This window comes from Macaca mulatta, chromosome 15 (assembly GCF_049350105.2).
Source record: "Macaca mulatta isolate MMU2019108-1 chromosome 15, T2T-MMU8v2.0, whole genome shotgun sequence".
In the NCBI taxonomy this organism is placed as follows: domain Eukaryota; kingdom Metazoa; phylum Chordata; class Mammalia; order Primates; family Cercopithecidae; genus Macaca; species Macaca mulatta.
The window spans coordinates 57,987,743-57,994,604 of NC_133420.1; positions in this window are offsets into that span (position 1 = coordinate 57,987,743).

Below are 6,862 nucleotides of genomic sequence, written 5' to 3' on the forward strand. Positions count from 1 at the left end.
CTGGGGTTTTATAGGATGATGCTTGTGCTGGAGAGGGCTATGTGCAGTATTGATAATGCCTTGGTTGCAGTGAACTAACTTGCATTTTTCTGTCAGCTGAGGGACTGGTGATAGCTGGGTGCAGGAAGATTGTGAGTTATTTGCACAAGAGGGCTATGTGTCCTGGACCATGAAGAAAGGCAGACTCACAGTTTATCTGCTTTTTCTTTTTGCTTTGCCCTGCTCCCACCAGCCTGAATCATTTTCCTTAATTAGGACTCCACATGAATGCCATCAACTTTTAGAGCCAATTAACATGCCTTGTACTCCCCTTCAGAAATCACACAAATGCCTACCATCACCTTTCTCCACCTTATACTAACAGTACTTTGGTGAGGTATAATTTATGTATTAAAATGAATACATTTAAGTGTAAAGCTTGATAAATTTTGACAAATATATACACTGTGCAACCATCATCCAGATTAAGGTAAAGAAATTTCCTTAACTTCGGGAAACTCCCTTATGTCTCCTTCCTGTCATCTTGCCCCCAGGCCCCATGAGATATACCACTATTCTGATTTCTATCACCATGTCTTGGTTTTGTCTGTTCTTGACCTTCTTACAAGGAATCATGCAGTGTGTGCTCTTTCACTGTGTGTAGGAGCTGTTCATTTCTTTATATTGCCATATAGTATTCCACTGTGTGAATACACCTCAATTTATTTATCTGTTCTGTCAATAGACAATTGGGTTATTTCCAGTGTGGGCTATTATGAATAAAGCTACCATAAACATTCCTGCACAAGTCTTTTTTGGACATACAGTAAACTTTCTTAAAAAAACAGTAAAACATGAGGGGTTTCTTGCTTTTTTGTTGTTGTTGTTAGCTCATCAGCTATTGTTATTGTATTTTATATGTGGCCCAAGACAATTCTTCTTCTTCCAATGTGGCCCAGGGAAACCAAAAATGGGACACCCCTGGATATGCCTAGGAGCAGAATTGCTCCATTATGAGGTAATACCGTGCATGTTTCACTTTTTAAGAAACTACCAAACAGTGGCTGGGCAAGGTGGCTCACACCTGTAATCCCAGCACTTTGGGAGGCCGAGGTGGGCAGATCACGAGGTCAAGAGATAGAGACCATCCTGGCTAATACAGTGAAACCCCGTCTCTACTAAAAATACAAAAAGTTAGATGGGCGTGGTGGTGGGTGCCTGTAGTCCCAGTTACTCGGGAGGCTGAGGCAAGAGAATGGCATGAACCCGGGAGGCGGAGCTTGCAGTGAGCTGAGATCATGCGACTGTACTCCAGCCTGGGTGACAGAGCAAGACTCCATCTCAAAAAAAAAAAAAGAGAAACTACCAAACAGTTTTCCAAAATGGTTGTTTTATTTTATGCTCTTTCCCATTACCCCACATCCTCACCAATACTTAGAATTACCAGTCTTTTAAATTTTAGCAATTTTGGTGAATATGTGTTAGTCTCTCATTATGATTTTAACTTGTTGAACAACTTTTCATACATTTACCAGGTATCTTTTTGTGTGTGAAATATCTGTTCATTTTGCCCATTTAAAAACTTGGGTTGCTTGTCTTTTTATTATTGATTTGTAAGAGTTCTTTACATATTGTTTACCTGTCCTTCATCTTTTCCAATCTGTAGCTTGCTGTTTCACTTCTTTAAAATATCATTTAATAAACAAAATTTTTCAATTTGTATGAAGTCCAATTTATTGACTGTTTTTTTGTCCAGTTAGTGAATTGTGTTATAGGAAACAGTTATCTGGCCCACCAGAGTGGCTCGGGCCTGTAATTCCAGCACTTTGGAGGCTGAGGCAAGCAGATCACTTGAAGCCAGGTGTTCGAGACCAGCCTGGGCAACATGGTGAAACCCTGTCTCTATCAAAAATACAAAAATTAGCTGGGCATGGTGGCAGATGCTTCCAGTCCCAGCTACTTGGGAGGCTGAGGTGGGAGGATTGTTTGAGCCCAGGAGGTGGAGGTTGCAGTGAGCTGTGTTCACAGCACTGCACTCCAGCCTGGGTAACAGAGCATGACTCCAACAATCCCCCCAAAAAGAATAGTCCAGAGACTTGCAAAGAACGATGGAGTTTGCTCTATCAGATATTAAAATATTGTATAAAGAGGCCCGGTGCAGTGGCTCGTGCCTGTAATCCCAACACTTTGGGAGGCTGAGGCGGGTGGATCACTTAAGCTCAGGAGTTCAAGACCAACCTGTCCAACATGGTGAAACCCTGTCTCTACTAAAAAAATACGAAAATTAGCCAGGCATGGTGGCAGGTGCCTGTAATTCCAGCTACTCCAGAGGCTGAGGCAGGAGAATTGCTTGAACCTGGGAGGCAGAGGTTGCAGTGAGCCAAGATTGCACCACTGCACTCCAGCCTGGGCGACAAAGTGAGACTCCATCTTGAAAAAAAAAAATTATATAAAGATAAGTAATTTTAAATGTATGTTACTCCAGAGAAATAGAAATTTTTAGCAAAGAAACAGAATAGAGTTCAAATATAAACAGATATTTCTAAGCCCATGAACAAGGATGTACAAGCCCATAAATGATATTGAAACAACTATTTATTGATAGGGAAAAGAAATCAAATCCTTACCTTACATTAAGGCAAAAATAAATTCCAGATGGAGCTTAACATTAAGACATAATACAAGTATTAAAAGCAAAAATGAAAATTGTTTATAATCTTAATGGATACCTTATGCAAATGCAAAATAATGACAAATTAACTGTAGGAATTGTCTTCTGCTTGAGATAATAGGCAAAAATAAATGAGAAGCAAATTAAAACAAATGAGATATCATTTTTCAGGATCAGATTAGGAAAAATTTATTAATAAAAAACACGCTTTGTGTGACTTCATGGATACCCTGGTACATTATTTCTGCACATTTATATGGGTATAATCTTTTTGGAGGATAGTAGTTAGAATTTTAAATGTGCAATCCTTTCAATTTAGAAATTCCACACCTATATATATATATATTCTAGAGATACACACGTACACAAAGAGGCATGTATGAGGGAGTTCACTAGAACATTAATTTTGATAAATGGTGTTTAAAAGTCATAAAGTAGGCCAGGCACGGTGGCTCACTCCTTTAATCCCAGCACTTTGAGAGACCAAGGTGGGAGGATTGCTTGAGCCCAGGAGTTCCAGACCAGCCTGGGCAATATGGTAAGGCTCCATCTCTATTTTTAAAAATAGTAAAAAAAAGTAGTAAACACACTATATAATACTGTATTTCATTGACTCTAATGTGACATCAACTGTAAGACCCACCATTATTTTGTATACCAATAAGAAAAACAAATAATGCTGCCAATTGAACTGTGGCACAATACTTTATTATGTAGAATATACATTTATATTTAATGAAAGAGATATTTTAGACTTTATTTAACCTAGATTTATAAGTCACATATCACTTTTTTTTGCACTAATAAAATGGAAAATATAAAGGAAATAAATGAGTTAAGGTATTTTTAAAACAACTTCACAGGCCAGGTGCAGTGGCTTACACCTGTAATCCCAGCACTTCGGGAGGCTGAGGCCAGTGGATTGCCTGAACTTAGGAGTTTGAGACCAACCTGTGCAACATGGTGAAACCCCATCTCTACAAAAAATACAAAAAATTAGCTGGGCATGGGCACGTGCATGTGGTCCCAGCTACTCAGGAGGCTGAGGTGGGAGGATCACCAGAGCCCAGGAGGTAGAGGTTGCAGTGAGCCAAGATCTCGCCACTGCACCCCAGCCCAGGCAACAGAGCAAGACCCTATCTCAAAAAACAAACAAAAAACAAACAAACAAAAAAACTTCACATTAGGTCAGCAAGTCCCACTCTTCTGAATCCCTTTTGAGTCAGAGTCATCAATGATGTGCTTTTTCCCCCAAATTCGTCCCATGTGCCATCCAAGTATTGGTGATACAGCATTTCTTTAAAAATGTTCCTTTGTTTTAGTTTCTATTGGATTTTCTAGCAAACTGACACCCATTCTCAGGTTTTGATGCACATATGAAGTCTGTGATAAGAGACTATATTAATTCATTCTCACATTACTATAAAGAAATAGTAAAATACCTGAAAATGGGTAATTTATGAAGAAAAGAGATTTAATTGATTCATGATTCCACAGGCTGTACTGGAAGCATGGTGGCATCTGCCTCAGGAAACTTACAATCATGGTACAGGGTGAAGAGGGAGCCAGCATTTTACACGGCTGGAGCAGGAGGAAGAGGAAGAGGGTGAAGGTGCTACACACTGTTGAACAATCAAAACTCACGATAACTCACACACTCACTATCACCCGAATAGCATCGAGGGGTCAGTGCTAAACCATTCATGAGAAACTGCATCCATGATCCAATCACCTCCTACCAGGCCCCACATCCAACACTGGGGATTACAACTGAACATGAGATTTGAGATTTGTGTGGGGACACAGATCCAAACCATATCAGAGGTTTTCACATTAAGATGGGAAAAATTGCATGTTAAAAATTGATGAAATAAATGTGTTATACAGAAATATCTCTTCTAGTACATATTAAATGAAAATATAAATTTGCATAAAATACATACAGTTATGATTCCAGTTATGAAAGAAAAAACTAAAGAGTTTCTGTGGCAGACACTCTAGGTTGACCCCCCAGAGCCATTTATGATCCTCTTTTCTTTTTAACTTCTAACAGCTTTATTGAGATGTAATTTGGGTACCATGCAGTTCATCCATTTTAAGTGTATAATTCAATGATTTTTGGTAAATGTATTCTATTGTGCAACCATCACCATAATCCAGTTTAAAAGCACTTCCATCTCCATAGGTGGTTAGAGAAAGCACCAGGAAGTGATCAGGGTTCTGGCTAAGACTGCAGAGTAGCCTTGGGCTTGTGGAATGGCTGGAGCAGTTTCTATGTTGAAGGAATGGCATAAAGCTTCAATTCCATACAGATTTCCTTTCATTTTATCATTCAAGAAATCTGCATTACTGTCTAAAATGTGCAGGCTCCCACCAAGCAAGAGGGCTACCTTCCCTTTGCCCCTATATTTGAAAGTATAATAGGGACAGCATTACAATGTACTGCAGTGAATTCAACAGAGGAAAATGCTGGTAGGAGTCAGGGTGGGGATGGGAGGTGGGGAAGGGGATTACAGAATGAGGTGGTGTAGGTCATGGTCCAAAAATGCACTTACCAGGGAAATGGCACTCAGGGCAGACTCTAAGCCATGCATGTCCTTTGAGCCCACACATTTTTATGTGATCTCCTCCACTGTGTTCCACCCCATTCTGTATTAAACCCATCAGCTTTTAAAATGTATTGTAACTGCCAGTTTTGTTGCTGGTAATCTCCATTACACTGCAAGCTCACTGAGGGCACAGACTGAATCTTGCCCGTAATTAAACCCCTAGCTCGAACACAATTCCTGGCACAGAGTAGGGCCCATCTCCATAAAAATAAGATGAATCACTCTACCCTTTGTGCTAAGGGTTGCATAATGTCTAGTGTATGAAGATGAATGAGACCTCAGTCCTAGTTTCTCGGATCTTACTCCCTAGTGGGAGTAGAAGGCAGATTCCCCACAATAAAATAAGTTGAGAAAAGGAGCGCTAAACAGCGGGGCAGATAACCAGGGATGGGCCTGCAAAAGATAAAACTGCTAATCCCCCTACTAGGCCCTAGGAGTATCACTGCTGTCCCAAATAAATAATCCTCAGGATATACAGGAAATGTAAGAAAGTGGTAGCCTCTGCCTTAGGATGCCCATAATCTAAGAAAAACAAAACTGTGGTATGGAAGGTATGGTTGCTAAAGCCTAATCAGCTAAAGGCTATGGTCAGAGTATTCATTCACTTCAGTGAGGGAGAGGACCCCAGAGGAACTTGAAACTTCACTCAACAAGAGGGAGAAGGCAGCATCTTTTGTAAGGTTGTAGTTACATGGAAAATCCTGAGGACGTCTAATGGAAGGCGGGTCAGTTTGGGATTGGCTGCTGTTTCTGAGGCAATATTAGAAAGGGGATAAACTAGGGATTGGGGCCAGGTGTGATAGCTCATGCCTATAATCCAAACACTCTGGTAGGCTGAGGCAGGAGGATAGCTTGAGTCTGGAATTCAAGGCTGCAGTGAGCTGGCATTATGCCAACTGCACACCAGTCTGGGTAACAAAGCAAAACACTGTTTACAAAAAAAAAATCCTAGGAATTGGGTGCTTCTGTTGATGATATATCCTGGCCAGTCACAGAGATAACACTGCAAAATCACCAAACACAGAGAGGTAGGACCAAACAATGGAAAACAACAACAGCAACAAGAAACTTCCCACAAAAAGAGCCTGCAAACCAAAAACCAAAGTACAAATCCACTCCTGAGAAAATGGATGATAGAGCAAATAAAAATATTTAATATTCTCAAAGGATTGAAGAAAAAATCCATAAAAGAAAACAAAATATCCCATGTGTGGCAGCTCACACTTGTAATCCCAGCATTTTGGGAGGCTGAGCCAGGAGGGTCACTTGAGCCCAGAAGTTTGAGACCAGCCTGGACAACAGGGTGAGATCTTGTCTCTATGAAAAATACAAAAATTAGCTGGGCGTTGAGTGCTTGCCTATAGTCCCAGCTACTTGGGAGGCTGAGGTGGGAGAATTGCTTGTGCCTAGGAGGTCAAGGCTATAATAGTAAGCCATGTTAATGCCACTGCACTCCAGCCTGGAACAGAGCGAGACCCTGTCTCCAAAAACAAAACAAAACAAAACAAAACAAAAAAAAAAAAAGAGAGAAAAGAGAGAGAGAGAGAAAAAATGAAATAATAAAACGAAACTATTGGAAATGAAAACTATAGTGAAATAAAAT